This window comes from Phasianus colchicus, chromosome 2, assembly GCF_987193195.1.
Source record: "Phasianus colchicus chromosome 2, bPhaCol1.hap1.1, whole genome shotgun sequence".
NCBI lineage: Eukaryota > Metazoa > Chordata > Aves > Galliformes > Phasianidae > Phasianus > Phasianus colchicus.
The window spans coordinates 32,523,620-32,543,552 of NC_143437.1; the positions used below are offsets into that span (position 1 = coordinate 32,523,620).

The 19,933-nt window shown below is 37.4% G+C and overlaps 1 long non-coding RNA gene across 1 annotated transcript; it reads left to right on the forward strand.

Moving 5' to 3' along the window:
• The first annotated feature begins 7,387 nt into the window (after positions 1 to 7,387).
• Positions 7,388 to 12,132, forward strand: LOC149918945 (uncharacterized). Its single transcript, XR_016464665.1, has 3 exons — positions 7,388 to 7,513; positions 9,429 to 9,526; positions 11,637 to 12,132. It is a non-coding gene; the product is annotated as an uncharacterized LOC149918945 (long non-coding RNA).
• Positions 12,133 to 19,933: the final 7,801 nt, after the last annotated feature.

The following is a 19,933-nucleotide window of genomic DNA, read 5'->3' on the forward strand; positions in this document are numbered from 1 at the left end:
AGGGTTAATTTTGGGAACTTAGTCTCATAATCACTCCAAAAAATCTCATTTTACTACATTATTGTACAATGAGCTAAGAGAAATTGTCTTTGTAACTTCAGGGTTACTTTGTGCCAGCCTTCATGAACAGAGGTCAGAGCTATGAATGGGAGATGGAACAGCTGTGGGATATGTTTCCTCAGGCTGTTAATTGGAACAGTACTCTCCATAGTCTACTATGCCTAGTTGAACCTACTGATGCATGTGATCCTGAATACCTACAGAAGTTAGCAGGCACACCCTGGGGACTGAAAGTCATTGTCTTGTGATCTTGCCATATTCGTCTCTTGCATGCCACTGGTTATCAGCATACACAGGAACTGAACAGGCGGTGTAGTCTGTAGTCATTTTTTATGCACTTTTAAAGGGTGATACAGAACATTTCTGGCGGGTATACAAAAAGTGGAAGTGAAGATGTGTAGTCTGGGAAGAAATTTAGGGTCATTGCCTAAGCATGTGGAGATGGTATTAGGAAATCCAAAGCCCAGCTGGAATTGAATCTGGTGAGTGATGTCAAATGCAAAAAGAAAGGCTTTTAAGTACATATGTTATAAGAGGAAGTTTAGGGAAAATGTGGACTCAATACTGGATGCAGAGAGGACCTGGTGAAACAGCACGTGGAAAACAATGAGGTACTGTGTCTTTCCTAGTAATATTGACTTTAGAAGTTGAAAGACCTGAAGATGAGGGAAAGGTCTGAAGCAAGATAGGCTTACCTTTGGTGAAAGAGAATCAGATTAGAATGCTTAAGCAAACCGGTCTTATATTAGTCCCTGAGTGCTGAGGGAGCTGCCTGATGTCATTGCAAGGCTACTTTTTGTTGTCTTTGAATGTTCATGGTGACTTTGAGAGGCTTTTGAGAGCTGGAGGAAAGCAGTCCTTTTGACTTATATCTTCAAAAATTGCAGGAAGGAAGCTTCACCTCAATCCCTGGGAAGATTACAGAGCAGCTAATCCAAGAATTTATTTCCAGGCACATGAAAGACAAGTTAGCATCGCATCACCAAGGGGAAGTCAGGCTTGACAAACCTGATAACATTATACAATGAAATGGCTGGCTTAGTAGGTGAGGGTAAAGCATTGACTATCTTGACTTCAGAAAGGTTTTCTACACTGGTCCTTTACAGATAAAATAATGAAATATGCATTAGATAAGCAGACAGTGATCTAAACTCAAAACTAAATGAACTGTATTGTTGGACCCACGTGTATCATCAAGTCATCAACAGAGAGTAGAGTCAGTGCAAGATGATTATCTCATAAGTCATGCAATTAGCAAACTGTTCTTTTTTTTTTTTAGTTTTTCCTCTTTACAATTTTATCATGTGGACCACAGCCTATATGAATCCTGATTGTTTGTCTCATGAATTTTTGTGACTTATTGTAATGAATAAGGACCAATATTTGATTTATCAGTTAAAAAAAAAAAAAGTTTTTTTAATTTGCCCGTTCTCAGTCTGCACTGTTCTGTACTCCTAGGATTGCTGCCATTGTCAGTAACAGAAATATCTGTGTAACTGATGCGGAGGATATAATGTTTTAAAAAATTAAATAACTATGGTATTTTGAGACGGTATCTCCAAGCTAACTTCCTGCTGAGACAACACTATCCTGGAATAGGAAAAAGTGGAGTAGCACACGCTCTTTGAGTTTATGAGACAGAAGATGACATGAAAGAACTTGACTGGCCATTCTTCCCCAGAAGATACCTTGAGAGAAGGTGAGATTCTGTAGTTCATTTTAAGAAACTACAATTCAAATTAAGAAAACTCCTCTTCCAAAATAGTGAAATGCTTATCATTGTTTTGGGGTCACTGAAGGCTAATCATCATTTTAAACACCTCTAATTTCCATGGTATACTTCATTATAGAAGAGATTAAGGGATTATTTAGCAGTACAGATAACTTTAAAATGAGTATCATTTTTTCTTTGTTTTAAATTTTATGGGAAAATGAAAAGAAAGCTTTTAGCATTAACAAATGTTAACAGCTATAAAAATAACTAATTTTCATGAAGTAGTATAAAGGAGATTTTGTATCTCACCTTCAAACCAATGTCAGGATCTGAACTTTATATGGCATTTATCTGTCATCTGAATCTGTCGGCTAAGATCTCTGTGTGAATTGCTATTGCCATTGAAGTCACTAAATAAACTTCCATTGTTTCTAGTGGGATTATGTTAACCCTCTTAAAAAACCTTTCAAACAAATTGAAGGCAAATGTCGGATATACCTAAGAAATAAGATTTTTTTCTAAAGATAACTGTAAAAAATGAAATATTTTAAAACCATTTGTGAGAAACAACTGAATTATAAGTCTTATTTTTTTGTTTCACTGTGCAATTGTAGACATACAAAGGCACATGAATTGTTTTCAGACTGCAGAGACGGTGGAAGTTTTTTCCTACTACATTATTAGAAGTTACAGTTAAGTGGAAGAAGACATAAAGAACAAGCAGAACTAATAAATATATATTTTTAGTAAGAAAAATTGTAAAAAAAGGTCAACCACAGAGGTATTTTCAGAAAAATGTAGGTGATTAATACGATCCATCTGTTATAATGAACTGCTGAATGTTTGTGTCTCTCAGATCATCGTGGGGGCTGTTTAAAGATTGTCATCTCCATGGACAGTATGTAAACCAGTTGTATGATCAGAAAGGCTTTCGTACAGAGTAGACATTTCTTTTTTACATTTAGTATCTGAAAAAGTATTTATGTTTAGAGTTGAGAGATATTTCAAGAGGTTAAGAAAGTTCTTTTCTTTCTAAGCAGCTTTTGAAATACCAATATTCTTTTTTACACATACTTACATTTACAGAAAAAGAATGTGCTGCTGATAAATAGAGTCGGCTGATTACAAAGTTACTTGTACATCCTTTTCAATTAGAAGATCTCAGCTTTGGACCTTAAGTCTTCTTGAAAGATACAAGAATTTTTTAATACAAACGCTATGTGTTTAAAATTATTCTTGCACATTAAAACAAAGATAGAAGTAGCTTTGTTGGACAGAACTGTTATGTTCTGGAGAAAAAGCAAAAGCACTAACCGTAGGCACAGGATAGATTGTAAAATTGCAGCATATCAGCTGTTCGGTGTATTCATCAAGAAAGAATATAGGTCTAATTTAGATTGGTAGCTCCCATGTTCTTTGATTGTATTGTACACTCACAATGTCTGAACCAGTGTTTTCCATTACTAAGGAAAAAATCTCTCTAACTGTTACAGTGTGTGCTATCTCTGACTTACTTGAATATCATCAACAGCAGACTTTCAGCAGGCTCTTTAGATCACCTCCAACTCTAGTGACAGAAATTCTGCCTTTATTTCTCATCGGGGACCCACAGGCAAGTAATAACATGCTAAAATATAAAATCGTATTGATTTTTCCCTGTAGCACAAAGGGATCTGTTAGTAACCTCTCTCAAGTTAGTTGCTATTATGATTTCAAGTGGTGTCTCCCAGGGGTCGGTACTGGGGCCTATCTTGTTTAATATCTTTATTGATCACTTAGACTACGGGATTGAGTGTACCCTCAGTAAGTTTGCAGATGACACCAAGGTGGGAGGTGGTGTTGATCTGCCTGAGGGTAGGAAGGCCTTTCAGAGGGATCTAGATAAGCTGGATCGCTGGGCTGAGGTGAATGGGATGAGATTCAACAAGGCCAAGTGCTGGGTCCTGCACTTTGGCCACAACAACCCCATGCAGTGCTATAGGCTTGGGGACGAGTGGCTGGATGATTGTGAAGAGGAAAGGGACCTGGGGGTGTTGGTTGATACTGGACTGAACATGAGCCGACAGTGTGCCCAGGTGGCCACGATGGCCAATGGCATCCTGGCCTGCATTAGAAATAGTGTGGCCAGCAGGAGCAGGGAGGTGATCATCCCCCTGTACTCAGCACTGGTGAGGCCGCACCTCGAGTACTGTGTTCAGTTTTGGGCCCCTCACTACAGGAAAGACATTGAGGCCCTGAAGTGTGTCCAGAGAAGGGCAACAAAACTGGTGAGTGGTCTGAAGCACAAGTTTATGAGGAGCGGCTGAGGGAGCTGGGATTGTTTAGTCCGGAGAAGAGGAGGCTCAGGAGAGACCTCATTGCACTCTACAACTTCCTGAAGGGAGGTTGTGATGAGGAGGGGTTTGGCCTCTTCTCCCAGGCAACGAACAGGACCCGGGGAAATGGCTGCAAATTGTACCAGAGGAGGTTTGGGTTAGACATGAGGAAGAACTTTTTCTCTCAGAGAGTGGTCAGGCACTGGAATGCCTTCCCAGGGAGGTGGTGGAGTCGCCGTCCCTGGCAGTGTTCAAGAGGTGTCTGGATGAGGAGCTGCAAGATATGGGTTAATAGCTTGTGGTAGCAATGGTAATGAGAGGATGATTGGATTAGATGATCTTGTAGGTCGTTTCCAACCTTGTGATTCTATGATTCTATGATTCTATGATTCTATGATCGTTACAGATCTACTGTCTTACATTAATTGAACTCATGACCACAGGTGAAACACTCTGCCAGTGACTAACCACAACAAAATACACTTTTAACTTGCACAATTCCAGATTTTCCAAATTCTTCATCATCTCTGATTTTGTACTATACTAAGCTGTCAGAGCTATTGCCAAGTCTTTCATATCCTACATGCCTATTCATACTATGTTCTTCTTGTAGTGGCAATTCCCTTTCGGAAAGCACCTACCACCTCACCTTGCCTCACATCTCCTCATCTTACCTTCATAATAGCTACTACTGATGATGTCTGTGGTGTCTGTGGTCTTGGTTCAAGTAGAGGTTTTCCAGTAACATGGAATGATGACTTGTACCACTTCTAATCCTCATGGGGCAGAAGGCAAAGAACCAGATGGACTGTGGGGAGGAGAAAATCCTTGTTTAGTCTTTTCCACCTTTCTTCTGTGGTTTGGTTTATGAGTTTCCTGAACCAGAAAGGCTTTGCCAGTATTTACATTTATGAGATAATTATTAGGAATTTAGCAGTCCAGGGATCTGTGATCATTTCTCCTGCCTTCTTTGCATGATATTTGGATTTCATTTTTAACAAAGTTATAAACACACACAAGAATATTAGGCATTAATTTTTTTTGTTTAATTTTTTTTTTTTTTTATAATTACTCTGTGAAGTCCCTAATTACGCGAATTAAACCCACAAAAGACGCACAGAATAAATCACAGTCCACAACCTAAAAGTTATCAACATCCCTTTACAGGTTCAGACCATACTTGCAATAAACACCTGGCCACTGTTGCCATCATGACACCCAGATAATTTCAAGTCTGCCGTCTGTGATACACCACAGAGGCCAAAGATTCTGTTACAACTTTTAGTTTAAAATGTGCATTTACAAAGTGTAGAATATGAACCCACATACATTGGCCTTGGGCTGAAAATTTCCTTTAATTCTTATGTACAACCGATGACATTAAAAGCAGGATTATGCCAAATAGAGAAATCATTATGTGGAAAATTATCATGCTTAGTATCAGCTTGACTCATCATACCAAATTAATTATATTAAAATAAAAAGACATAGGGAAGATTATGGATTACCAACAAACATGCAGATGCTGCTTTTATTTTATTTTATTTTATTTTTTTTAATCATTTAGTTGTGTATTTGTGAAGAGTTATGGTCTTTTAATGTATTTTCATGATAATTCAGATTTTTCAATCTTCTTTTTTTTTAATTAAGCCAAATCAAGTCTGAGATTCCATATCTTCAGTGGATGAGAGAAGTGAGACACGGCTATGGAAAAGGTGGGCAAGTCTCATTGGTGTCAGCAAATTACTAAGTACAAAGTTAATCAGAGATAGACTAGAAGATCATCGACAGGGTGTTTTCTCTCAGGGGGTGGCTGACAAAGCAGTCAGAAAATGTAAAAATGAACTCTTTAAGAAGATTTTGAAAAGAACTTTAAGGCATTAAAAGACTTTAAGACTTTAAAAAGAACACTTTAAAGAAAGACCTAAGTTGCAGGACTTTGCAGTAGGAGCTCTGTAGCCAAGGGAAGTGAGAGATGGAGATAGGTCTTGGATATGTTGGGAGGAAGAGGTGACTAAAGCCACCAGAGCTGGTGTTTATGAATGCTATGGTTTTCTCTTCCACACCAGAGTACTCATGTCATTATGTCCTTAATAAGCAAATACAAACAGAACTGTTCTGAAAATGTCTTGTCTTTGTCACTGAAAACATGCACTATAAACACATGCTATTTTCAGTAGTCTGACAGCAGTACTCCAGGAAAAGTCTCACAATTTTTGGAATGATCTGAAACAAATATAGTGAGAAATGAAGGTGTGGAAGCAAGTGATAATCTTGGAGCTGCAGAGTGCACAGCTGTAAAAATTAGGGTTACTAGTATTGCCAGCAGCCTGGTAATATGTAATCCCCCTCTCATGGGCATACACAGACGTTGAAGACACTGAATGGTCTGTGGATTTGTGATGACACTGTGACCTGTAGAACGAAAGATATCTGGTTTTATGTTATCTAGAACATAATTTTTTTTTTTTTCTAAAAGAGTGATACTGTGCATAATAAGAATTTAAATTACATTGTACTCGGAAAACTGGCTGGTAAAACTGTCTGTGTGAGCGATATGCAGGATACCACTCGCTACCACTGAATGCTTATTGTACAGCTGGATGCTGATTGTATGTGACAAGTGACAAAAACAGGTCTGCCAGCCAAATTTAATTCAGTTGTATGCTATAATTACAGTATTCGTTGCATGCTGATATTTAAAAATCGTAATTTTTTTTCACATAAGTACAAGATTGCATTTCTTGGCATTGTAATGGAAAGAGCTGGGGCAGAAGCCAGCAGCAACTTTCACAACCAGCATACGGGAGTTTAATATTATGTAAAAGATAGCTCTAGAAGCTTCAGGGAATATAGCTGAGATCATGCAGAATTGTAAATTATATACTCTACACAAACAGCTTGGGGACACACAATAATTAATAACTACTGTATTTAAGTAGTTGGGAATTCAGTTTCATTTATTATTAATTATAGCTTTGTTTAGCAAATGTTCTCCACGGTAATTGCCTGTTTATCTTGTCTGTATGTGATGTTAGCAGATAGCTTGGATGAACAAACTGATTAGAAGGAGTCTTAATTGTATTGCAACAGTTGTCCCTATTCTAGCAGCTAATAGAAAAGATATGAAGCAGATAAGAAAAGGTAAGTTGCACATTTCCAGCCCTGGCGCATGCCACTGATTTGTCTGCTAGAGTATTAAGGTTAGGTTTTGTGAGTGAGTAACAGTAAGTGGGAGGTTAACAATAACTTAGTTCTTCCCCAAAACCCTATAAACTACCCAGTGATCAGTGGGAAGTCAGCGTGAATATGTAGGAGATGCAACGGTGGATTTTTGGAATGCACTCCTAACAGAAGCTCGTAATCACATCTATAAACCCAGAAGGAATTCTCTCAAAGAGGACAAATGAAAGAAAACACATTGGTAAGCAATTATTTTCTGGTGTGCCATCTCTGCAAATGACTACATCTGTACTCACAGATAAATAGGCTTCCTTCCATAGCGGCAATAATAAGAATTGGCTGGGTGAGCAAACAGAGGGGATATATTAAAACTGTTTTATAGCAAATCTGGAAAAAATAAGAATTTTTATAATCAGCTATCAAACAACCACTGCTTGTTGCAGGCTTAAAACACTGATAAAGGGCTGTAGAGGATGTGGATAGAGATTAGTCAGCTGTGGATGAGGTCTGCTTTTCCCCACTGAAAGCACTCTGGAAAAACATTTGCCCACTGCCCAGTCTATTGCTGCTTTGGGGCTCTTCTTTTTTGTTCTGAGTGGAGATGTCTCAGGAAAAAAAAACAAAACAACTAATGTTTGCATGAGAAATGTTAATATAAGTTGTACCTAGCCAGTTAATGATTTGTAATTGCTTCAAAATAGAAATACATGTAGCATAGGTACACCAGAAACTGCAGCTCCTTCTGTGTGCAAAAACCAAAATGTTGCTAAATGTGAAAGACATAGCCTTCCCCTAGGATTTTAGTAACATGATTTCATGGTGATTGACCTGAGAAATTAGATTTGAGTAAATACAGCAAATGGACAGCAATCTGAATCACTAAACAGTACTGTGGACTTTCTATATGTTTCTGCATTTATTGTTCAAAATTATTGTCCAGCCACTTTCTTGAACATGCTTTAGGGTGTTTTTGTTATTATTATTGTTGTTATTATTATTTCCTTTACAATGTAAATAATGATTTTCTACTTATGGACATTCTTTAATTGTCAGTGACAACTATTTTTTTGCAATTCTCATTTGGCAAAGTGATTAGACATACGCCCAAATTTGAGCATATGTTGAATATGGTTAACTTTGAGGGCACTGCGCAGATTTAGTGTGAACTTAAAATGTATAAATAAATGCTCTAATTGAATCAGGGTTCTAAAAACTGAATCTAAATAGGGGCACCGAATTGACACTTTGACCACCATATTTGGGCATCATAGAGGACCTCAACAAACTTTCAGCAGCTGCCTAAACATACGAGCAGTTGTTATTCTGGTGGCTGTGCCAAGGTCATGATGTCACCATCATGAGCTAATTTTTAAAGCTTTCTGGGAGTCCTTAACTGTGTGACCCGTCAGTTTTAGGACCAAGGTGGCCCTCTGAAAGTCTGGCTGTGTGGCACAAGGTATAATAATATAATTCGGCACTGATGAAGGTGATAGAACTGCATTGTAGCTGTGGCTCTTGATGTTTGAGTTCTGATTTAACACACATCCCACAAAAGCCTAGTAACTAATGCCCCAAGAGTGAAAATACAGACACCTGGGCAGGAGGAGGAAGGTGTATTTCCTTTTGAAGCTACTCTATTTTACAGAAAGGAATAGAAAAGGGAAAGAAAGGCTTGAATCTTCTGCCAGGGTGCTAGGGCATCGATGTTGGAGGTAGGAGCAAAATGCTGGACCTGTCTGTAGGTGAATTTCACTGGGAGAAATTGTTTTCGGAGGCAGGAGGCCAAGATCCAGGTCCTGCTATTTGGCTAGACAGGGCATGGTACTGGTGGCACAAGAGCTCCCTGGAAAGCCCAAGTTCAAATCTCAGGTCTGCACATTCAGCTGGGGTGGGGTATGTTCACTTTACAGCATCAGTTGTCTCCTTCAGGTAGTTTAGGCAACATGAAAAGTGATGGCATCCTGTTTTGTGAGAGATGTTGCTGGCCTTGAATGGGGACATCTCTTACATCTGTAAAATAATGATGGAGTAAGAATCTTCCCATGGACTTTGTTCTGAGGTTTACTGTACATATTTAAACTTTTTCCATAATGAGCTGAATCCCAAAGCCAAATTAAAATCACTGTAATTGACTAAATTTGAATTTGGATTTTCAGTCTATTATCCAAAAAAGACTTGGATCTGAGATTTCTGGTTTGGCTCATTGCAGAAAGAAGATGCCTGGGCCTGCAGTTACAGTTCTGGCTGCTCAGAGGTGAGTCTAAGCACTTCTACAGCAGAAACTAAGATAAAGCCATTGTTACTGCACATAGCACTGTTACTGGTTGCAGCCAACTCGGACCTGAAGAACTGAAAACTGTCAATGGAAATCGAAATACAGACTGGCTGTAATACATTTGAAAGACAAGAATTTGCCTTTACCTTTCCTCTCTAATCTTTCAGTCTCTTTTGGTGAGCTTTCTATGGAACAGTCATCAGAGCACTGGAATTTGTTTCATCTGAAGTGCATCATTATGATTTGACCACTGCTGCTTTGCAGCTCTAGCAGACACCTTGACTGCTACAGCTGTTTTCATGTGTCTCTGATTTTACAGGCTGGATGGCCATAATTTTAAAAGAGCTTGAAGTCACAAAATGGCCTTTAGTATCTCTGGGACTGCAAAGACAAAATTTGATTTTCAATCACAGTTGGAATAGTGGCAGAAAACAAAGAATGAAGCTGCAGACTGGGCTTTTGGAAATACCTGAGGGCAGTGAATCAGTGTAATTCATCTTGATGGTTAGCCAAAAATGCATGTATATTCTTTATCAATGTCCATAATGTTTGAATTTAGCAACTCTACCCATCAATTGCTTTATGTAGACCCTACTATATTTTTAATTCTAAATTGGTCAGACTTTTGATCACACCTCATTTGCATTCTCCCCTCATCTCCACTATTGGGAACTGCTATTAAGTTTTGCAGAATCTAGAAGAAATTAAGATTTTTTTTTTTTTTTTTTTGTGTAGCTGGGGCAAACTCACAGACCTTTTTCTTTGTGTACTGTATGCCAGCTTTTCAGTCGTCATCTCTGTTAGCTTAATTTTTTTTCCCTTCAACTTCAAGGCACAAAAAAGTTGTTGCTCTGCTTCAGCACAAATTCTGGTGCTTTCTGTGTTTGAGCAGAGACTCATGAAAGAATTCTCATTTACTATTAAAATGCTGCACAGAGTGTGAGTATGAACTGCTGTCGCCATAATCTTTAACACTTAATGAAACCATCTGCCACCTTTTAGATTTTAAATGGGTGTCAGTTTGATGGAAAAGCTGCCAGCACCTTACAAAAATGACATGGAATAAGGTGCTGTAGGAAAGAGATTGTTGTGTTCATGGGTTGAGGGGAAGGGTGAAACATCATGGCACTGAGCCTTGGTCACAGTGGAGAAAGCCTGCAAAAGTCATGGCACCTCCTTTATATGACTACTGTCCACCTGACTCTTGCCAGACAAGAGTTGAGTCACCTGGTGAGATTATGGATACCTGAGTGCTGTCAACACTGGAGAACCAGCTTCCACTTGATCCTGAACTACTTTTTTAATTTCATTTTTTGGGGGGAAAATTCATGGTAATTTTAGGCAGTGCCTCCTTACAGAATGCCTGGCTAGAAAATGGCTATCAAAAAGTAGTTTCCTTGAGACTCCCCACTGCAGAGTGATGCACTGCTCATAAAAATGTTTGTACTGGCTCAAAACTGGGGCATTTACTATGACAAATAATGAAAACTTGTCATCAAGATGTCTATGTTAAATGTCTTTGTCTATATTTAACATTAAAGCTCTGAAATATAAGCTTTTTTGGGGATAATCCAGACAATGAAAATGCCATCACTCCTATTGATGATCTTAATACTGGCAAACAATAGAAACAGTAATACATGAAATCTCACCCGATTGCTGAGATTTGTAGGACCAATAGTAATGATTGTGTGGTGCGCCAGGCTCCATCTACTATCTCTTTATGGAGCCTCTGAAGAATAGCCATCAGTTAAGAAGCCCATTTATTTCACTCAGTCTGTAGAGGTCAGTGCTCATAGGTTCAAATCCTTCTTATGTTCTGAGCATGATTTGTTATGCTGCCTTTTGAGGGAAAATTGTCTGTTTATACTGGCCAGTATAAGGCACGTTGGCAAATGGTACTGGGGATAAACTCTGCTAAGAGGAAGGTGGGAGTATGTAAGGTTTTCATTCAGCCATTTCAAGACTATGTTTACACAAACTGTTACTTGAAATATTGTTGTTCCTGTCTGATAAGTTACCATGCTTCAGGGTTTTTTTTCCATTGTATTGATAGCCACATCATCAATGTACAAATTCTAATCTGCAGGATGAAGATGTAGATTCAGTCTGGGAAGAGAACTTGATAGCTTCAGTCAAAAGAAAACCAAAACAACGACCAAAAGAAACCAACAAGCAGCAGCAACAACAACAAAAAACAACCAAGAGCAGAAAATTTGAGAAGAGCATTGACTGCAGATCTGACTGAAAATTTTGAGAGAACTATTTTCTGTAGGCGTTCTCCTATTGACCCCAAACATTAAAACTTTCTCCATTTCAAGAACATGTTGACCATGACTCTGATATTCCCAAAAATGTGGCACAGCCATGCGGTGTACTCTAGAGTCCTTCTCACTTCTAATATAATAAGGCATATACCAGGATTAGGACCTATTTTCCTACCCAAATAGGTCTTCTCCAGATGAGTAGTGAATCTTACATCCCACTGACATCTGCAGATCTAGAATAAGCAAGTCTCAAGGAGTTTGCACACAATGCATCTTTAATATGGTGAGAACCTAAAACCCAGCAGGCAGGATACAAGGTTACTACTGGTCCCTTTTTTTTTTTCTTTTTTTTCTGTTTAAAATATAATCCTGAAGCAGTAAAATATTTTTCTTTCTTCGTCTCAGTATTTTGGATGATAGTCCCATGGACCATATTTTTTATTAGCATTTAGGCAGTTGAATGTCACTGATTTATCTGGGAATTATCTTTCTATAACCCTTTCAGAAAGTAGATATTTGATTAAAAAACAATATAGATTATGAGTGTGCTGCACTGTGTATTTGCCCCCCATAGCACTTCTGAGTGGAAGTGCCAGGCAACTGGAGCAATGCATTCTTGCCTTTGGAAAGACCAAAAAGTATTTTCCAGTTCACAAATGAAAGTTTTTTTTTTTTTTTCTACATAGCTTTTCATCTACTTGTGACGGATGGCCTAGTTACAGGAACCAATTAATACATTTTTAAACTTGGTTAAATGGGTTTTCTGTTCAGGGAGATTCAAGTGCACACTTGGTATTACATGTTCTTGTACTAAGAAAGGTGTTTTCAGGAATGAAAGCCAACAGATGTTAGCCATTCCCCAGACAAGAAGTAAAAATATTAACTGCATACTGAAATTTGCTTTTAAAAATCGATCATTCTGTAAGAAAAAGTTGCTACTTGTAGCTACAATTTATATTTCTCTTCTTTGTGCCATCGTTCATGATGGGGGTTAATTAACCATTCCAATTTTCTTATGAAGTTCCTTTTTTGTATCTTACAATGCTTTCATGAATAAATGTCATAATTCTGAAATCATTTACATAAAGGAACCAAGTCAAAGCATTCAAGTCCGATGGTACTCACAGAGACAAAAGCATCCACTGACAATAAGGTGAAACCCAGATCCTCTTCTATGGATGATTTGTTCAGATACAGAGCTATGACACAATCAAAAGGCAGGGGAAAAAAAAGAGATAAATGAAAAATTTTGGTGATAGAGAGTGATTGCAAGACCTTGAGAGGTAGCAGAAAAATGTAGCCATGACCTTTGCTCCCTGTAAATGTAAATAGAGCATGAAAGACATGAAGATTCACCTTTGATGTATATTTTAATTACTTGCTCAGTTTTAATAAAGCATGATAATTAAAATAATCAGGGAAAAATATGTGGCACCATGTGGGTAGATGATATGTTGTTGAGCTATTTAGTGCTCACTGACAGAAACTATTAATAGTTGTATGCATGTAATTTAACCTGAAATTAGAGGATGCTCTTGGCATGAGTAAGAGGTACAAATTCACTTCAGTTTTAATTGTGTACTTTTTGTCTGCTGGGTTATCTCTGACTCTATTGTAAGCCATTAGTAAATTTTGGCCAGGAATGGCTACAGAAACAAAGTGCCTGAAGAAAACATCAAGAGCAATATTGAACATTTTAAAATGTGGCTTCTAAAAAGCTGAAAATAATTACCTCTGTATTTTTTCAGATCATAATTGTTTATGAGTTTTTCCTGAGAGGAATACTTTGTCTTACGTGTTTTTTATGCTTTTTTTTTTTTTTCCCAGGGATGCATAAAAAAGAACAAGACAAAGGGCAACAATCTGGAGCATGACACAGTAATTCTCATTTATGAGCTGTTTTATATCCTTCACCAGACTTTCTATGAGCTGATGGACAGTTTGAATGCTGTCGGTCTTCTGCAGCTGCTCCATCACAGGAAGAAGGATAAGTTGCGTGTCATAGGCATTTTGAAGCATAACCTAAAGGAATAGCGAGCTACCTGGTGACACAAAAACTTCTGTTTGATCTGAAATGACAGGGTTCTTTTTATTTACAAGCATTTAAAAAAAAATCTGAAAAATAACATTTCAATTTTAGGTTACAAAATGAGGCCTTAAAAATACTCCTTTGGTCTTAATTTGACTGTTAAAATTGTTTTCTAAGAATGAAAAATAAAAAAGAATGTACAAAATACCTCCATTTCAGCTAGTCTGAATTTTCTAGTGGGGAACATGTGCTTGGGAGACTTCTAGATGTCAGCTGATGGCTTTGAAGTGATTCAACATTTCTTTGGATTATATAAAATAAACACTGAGAAAATCCATGGATACCATATGCTGTAGGACAGATCAGCAAAGCACATCAGTAAAGTGAATGTGACAAGTGTCTTCTACTTCTGGGACAGCCAGCTGGGAAATAAAATGGCAAGAGCAATGAATGAAAGCTATATAGATGAGGTGGGCAACTTGGTCTTGTGAAAGACTGAAACTGGATATAGGATGCAGGAGAAGGATCAACACAGCAGGAAACACTATGTGAGCCTGAAGCTAACGGGGTTAAGAAGCATCTGCTTTAATACACTGTACAGCTCTGGCATCTGTGCTTCCAGGAAGGCTGAGAAGGCGTTTGGGAAGAAGCATGAAGGTGCAGGAGATTAAGGAACTCAATATGCTTAGACTATCCTAGCTTAGGCTAGGCTGATGGTTTGGTCATAGCTATCTACAGTATGCAGAGACAGAAATGAAATAATATGACATGCAGCTCAGGAAAAAAAAGACATAATAGCATTAGGTGGAGAGGACTAGAAGTCAGAAGAATTCAGACCAGAATTGTCCCAACTGAGATAGAAATGAATTCAATACATGGTTCCATGTGATATTTCAATGCTTCAGACACTTGCTTCCTCCAAGCTGCCTGATGCCCCAGTCTGAGAGGGCAAATCCCCTTCAGCTGACTTTTTCCTCATCTGGTAATTATTTGCTGCCACAGTTTGTTCATAATTGTATTTTGACCCTTTATTTTAAACAAAAACAAGAACAAAGATGAGATTTCTTTATACACGAATGGAAGTCATCAGAATGTGTTCTTTACAATCCATGATTAATTTGAACATTACAACTCAATTTAAAATATTTGCCTGTAAGTTACTTTTTGAAGAAGTAGGTGTAAGGAAACTACACCAGTTGTCCATTCTGATGTCCTTATTTCTGGTTCCTCATGCTAATTAGGATTACTTGTAGATATTAAGCATTCTTGGAGAGTTCTGGTGTTGCTGCCCTGTCTGTATAGGGAGATGACCTAGCTTTTGGAAGCCCATCAACTCTTTCTTTAAATTCTAGTCATGGAGGCAAGCCTAATCGTTAAAATTTTCAGGTAGTGTACGAGTGAGACTAGGGCACAGTACTAGAGAAATATATTGTGTGGAGTAACAGATAGCTGCCAGACTAAATTATCTTTCATGAAGTTTACCCAGGAAGGTTAGGGGAGTGATAAAAATGGAGTCAACAAGACAGAAGAGAGGCACAAAGTCATTCACAGAGCAAAATTTAGAGCATGCACTGACTTCTCAAAATCACAAGGGAATTGTGATGGAAAATTGATATCCTCTGGGAAGGATTGTTTGTAACTTGGCATGAGCTTTCAGCAGTCTGTTCTCATAACACTCAGTACTGAAAACCCTCCGTTAAAACTCTTGTAGGGCAAGTTTTGTGCCATCAGAGATTTATCCCCATACTTGCTATGTATACTTTAAACAAGAATATTGTAGAAAAAGAATTAGAGTACTGCATTCTTATCAGGTAAAGTATCTAGGCTTAAAAATCTTACAAATCCACAGAAAATAAGATAAGACATTTTTAAATAATGAATTCATTACAATCTAAAAATTCTGGTGGCATTAAAATTCAATCTTTATCATTCATTTTAATTTTATGTTATTCTACTCTTCTCTGGTTCAAATCTAGACAGCAGCAGACAAATTAAAAGAATGCATCTCACAACAAGTAAAATGAAGGAAACGTATCAAATATTACATTTCAATCAGTCACTGTAGTTTTCCTTTTTAATTTACTTTTTTATATTATTTAACTGTTACTATATATCCTCTATTTCCTAATTGTCACTGGCATTGAAATTTAGCCAAAAAAGCCTCCAAAAAGTATTTTTTAATATATCACATTTTTGCAACTTCAAGATAAAAACTTTCACAAAAACTCTTAGAAATACATTGTACTCTGATATTTTTCTCTGCATCATTTTTTTTTTTTTGTACTGAATATCATTGTGCCATTTTTACTCTCTTTCACTTAGTAGCTTTGTGCAGTCCCACAGAAGCCTTATTGCAAAAATAGATGAAATAATCTTTTAAGATCATCTACAGATCTTTATTACTGTGAATTTCTTTTGTATTACTTGGTGGAAGGACCATAGGAATCTGTTCCCAAAATTATTCTTTGTGATATGACTGCATAACACCAATTGTGAAGATCGCATGCTATTACTTTTTAAAGGCATCCTTCTTCTTGTAAAACAAGAAGTGTAGAAAAAAAGAAATGGACTTGGGAAGATTCCCTTTATGAAAATTTCAGTGTGAAACTCCAGGCTTGTTTCAGCCAAACTAGCTGTTATGCTTAGCTATTGTGGAAGAAAATAAATATATTTCATGAGGTTTTACTCTGCTTCAAATCAAGTTTGTGAGACTAGACAGCTTAGAGGACTGGGAAAGAGACATGGAAAGTTTCACTCCTACCTTGTTAGCTGAAATGGGTCCAATGGTGACAGCTGCAAAAATCTTATCTTTGTAATTTGTTTGTCTCTATGGACTTAATCGGTGGTCCCAGATTTGGCATCTGTAATCTTGCTAACTAACCACACCCATAAATTTGGGGAACTTTTATTTTGTTCATCAGAAAATCAAGTTACTTCCCATTTGATGTCTGGCTGCAAGGTGGCTAAATCAGTAAGGGACAAGTGTGTGAGAAGCAGCATGCCCCTTATCAGTGAGAGCAACACTGCTAGTGAAGTGGTGCTGCCAATGAAGTCAATACATGCCAACAGCTACTTAAACCTTATAGCAGCTACTGAAGAGTGCCTGAGATGCCTGTGAAATGGTGCTCATCTCAGTACTGTTGGTAATCCCAGGACCTGGGGCATCTTAGGTGGTGCCAAAAGGGGCCTGGGTGCTCTAAGCCAGATGGAGATGATACTTCTGATCTAGTGACAAAGATGCCCACCACAGCCCATGCTTAAATGCAGAAATTGGTGGGTAGCTGGAGGAGCTCAAAAGGAAGTACAAGGAGGAATTGGAGTGGCAAGAATGAGCACGTTTTATGAGTTTTCTTTTTTAAGGGGAAAAAAATGGCATGTTTTAAAACTGTACCCCTTGTAGAGATGTTATGCAGTACTGGGCTGCTGGTGCTGCTGTGCCCACAGCAGCTGCTCCCTGTGAGTTTAGGGAACCCAAGGAGATCTTTTAATATGCTCTATATTTTTAGGAACATTGAAAAGAATGTGAGTGTTATGACTTCCTGCTTAAGAGGAATGTGCATGGATATGAAAACAAAATACTTCTTGGGGATGCAAAAAGAAAAAAAAAAAAAGGAAAAGAAAGGCAGAAATGATACATACATTGAGTACTTTCCTTTATTTTTCCCTGTCAGGAATGAAAACAAGCAAACTGACAAACATACAATAGAAGATGACATACAGCAACTGAGCACTGAGGTTATATTCACTAAAATCATAGTAACAGCTTCTTAACACAGAAACAGCCATACATGTGTGCTGTATGTACCTATCGTAGAAAACCCTAGTCCACAGCAATGATTCCCATATAGTACATAAAGCAGAGAGTAAGAGAGATAAGGATACAATTTTCCCAAGATGTTGGTTTCGGGAAACCACATGCTCTTTTAAAATACAGAGAAGTAAAAAAAAAAAAGAAAGAAAGCAAACAGAAAACTCATGAACTATTGTAAAAAAACTATTTCTGAACTTACTTGTTTGGCTCTGTTGATGTTCTGTAATTTCTCTTATGTACTGCCAAACTAGAAAAGAATCAAAACCTCATGGAGAAAAAATTAAAAAATCAGCGTCTTCTGTTTTAGAGAGTCTAGTTCTCTAGTTCACTGTCTAGATAACAGGTCAGAATAGGTGATTTATGAGGGCTGCTCCAAAAGTAATGTCACCTATTTTATTATGTTGGCCCCTGAAGTCAGAGGTGATCATGTGGATTTTGACAAGCACAACATGCAGACTTGTTCATCACTGGTGAAAATACATAGCTAATGGTGTTGATTATGTTGAAAGATAGTGTTTCAAAGCTGAGAACTTGCTCTAAGAAAAAGCGTTATTGTGCTTTCTGATTTAATTTCCAAGGAAAAAAAATAGAAGGCATTACTTTCAGAGCAACCTACACATATGATCAGTCACAATGCCTTTGAATAGAAGATGTTGTGCAGCAGTTTGGGTAACTAATTTATACCCAAAAGCATTTCTCATTGATTTTAAATTAAAAAAAGATCACATTTTTATTCATGAATATTTTTTGCATAGAAAAGAAGATCAACTCCTCGATTCTTGAAATATAATACTCTTTTTTTTTTTTTTTAAAGTATTCTCTAAGTCAAATAATGCTTTGTGACTAGTTCACCTTTGTTCACCTTTAAAAACACTCGTCTATGCAGACAGCAACTACTCATAGATTTATGTTATTTTTGAAACTTTACTGGATAGTTTCTGGTCCTTAACTAATGTCAGGGTGATCTAGCTGACCAGACACCCTTTCAACAACACCCCTTAATGCTCAAGGGTGCCACATTATCTGTTTATTCCATATAGATTTAAAAAGTATCTCAGTTTTCTCAGACCCTAAAACTTCATTCTAAAGGCATGGAAACACAAATCTAATTGGATTCTGTATGCAACCAGTCATCTCTACATTAATAGATTTATATTATAAAAATGACAATCCAGGTAATAGACTGGCACCTGCCCTATTCTTGCTAAATTGCAGTAACAACAGGCTCTACTAAGGCTTCATTGTATCTCTGAGAAACTGACCTCAGATCACTCTGTGAATTAACCCTGGACTCCAATATCCAAGTCTGTCATCATGTCAAATTTCACTGGCCACAAATTTTCTTTAAAATCAGACTGAGCACAGACTAAAATCCCACAGTACTGAACCCTCCTGAATCCTAAAGTCTGTAGGTTTAAGGAATAAGATTTGGAGGAATGTGATGGGGGTTGTGAATGAAATTGGAAGATGGCTCAACTCAACAAAAAAAAAAAAAAAAAAAAAAAAAGTTGTCTTCTGTGTAAGTCTTCTGTTTCCATGGAAACCAAAGATAGATTGGCAAAAATGGGTTAAGTGCTTTACAGTGACAGAGACTAATCGTTGCTATTTTATAACATTACTACTGGCAGTAGTAGAGAGGTCTATATTCCAAGGAAACTTAGGTTTGCAATGAGTCTACACCTTGCTGAAACTGTCAGGTAGGAAAAATGTGGCATAATAAATTTTGATTAAACGTACAGTAAATCAATACAAACTATATAGAAAATCCTTAAGGATCTGAGAAATACTGTATCTGAGAATACACTTAATTCCAAACTCAATGAATGGCAAAATCCAACCATAGAGTTACTCAACTTTTCTAAATACTTAAAAAACATTCAATTACTTGGTAAATACAGAAAAAAAAAATAATATCTGCCCTCTTCTACGTCATGTGCTTTATTCTTAGGGGGAATTACCTCAGGGAATCTGCATCAACAAAAATTCTCAGTGTGTGTACTTATCCTGAAAAGAAGTTTTATCTCTTCTGGTTAGAAATCTAGACTTCTAGCAGCTGGAAAAGTTTGGTTTCAGTGTTAATTTTTCATTAAAACACTTTCAGCACTTACTTGTTTTTGAGCAAGGTGGATGAGAGGAGAAAAATAAATCTCATTTCCCTCAGAAACAACGCCCTTTGAAGCCAGCAACATCCTCAGATTTTAGGTGGGTGTTCACAACTGCTTGGAAAAGAACAGTCATCAGCATTAGTGGGTAAGTGTGGGTACTCGTTAAATAGAAAT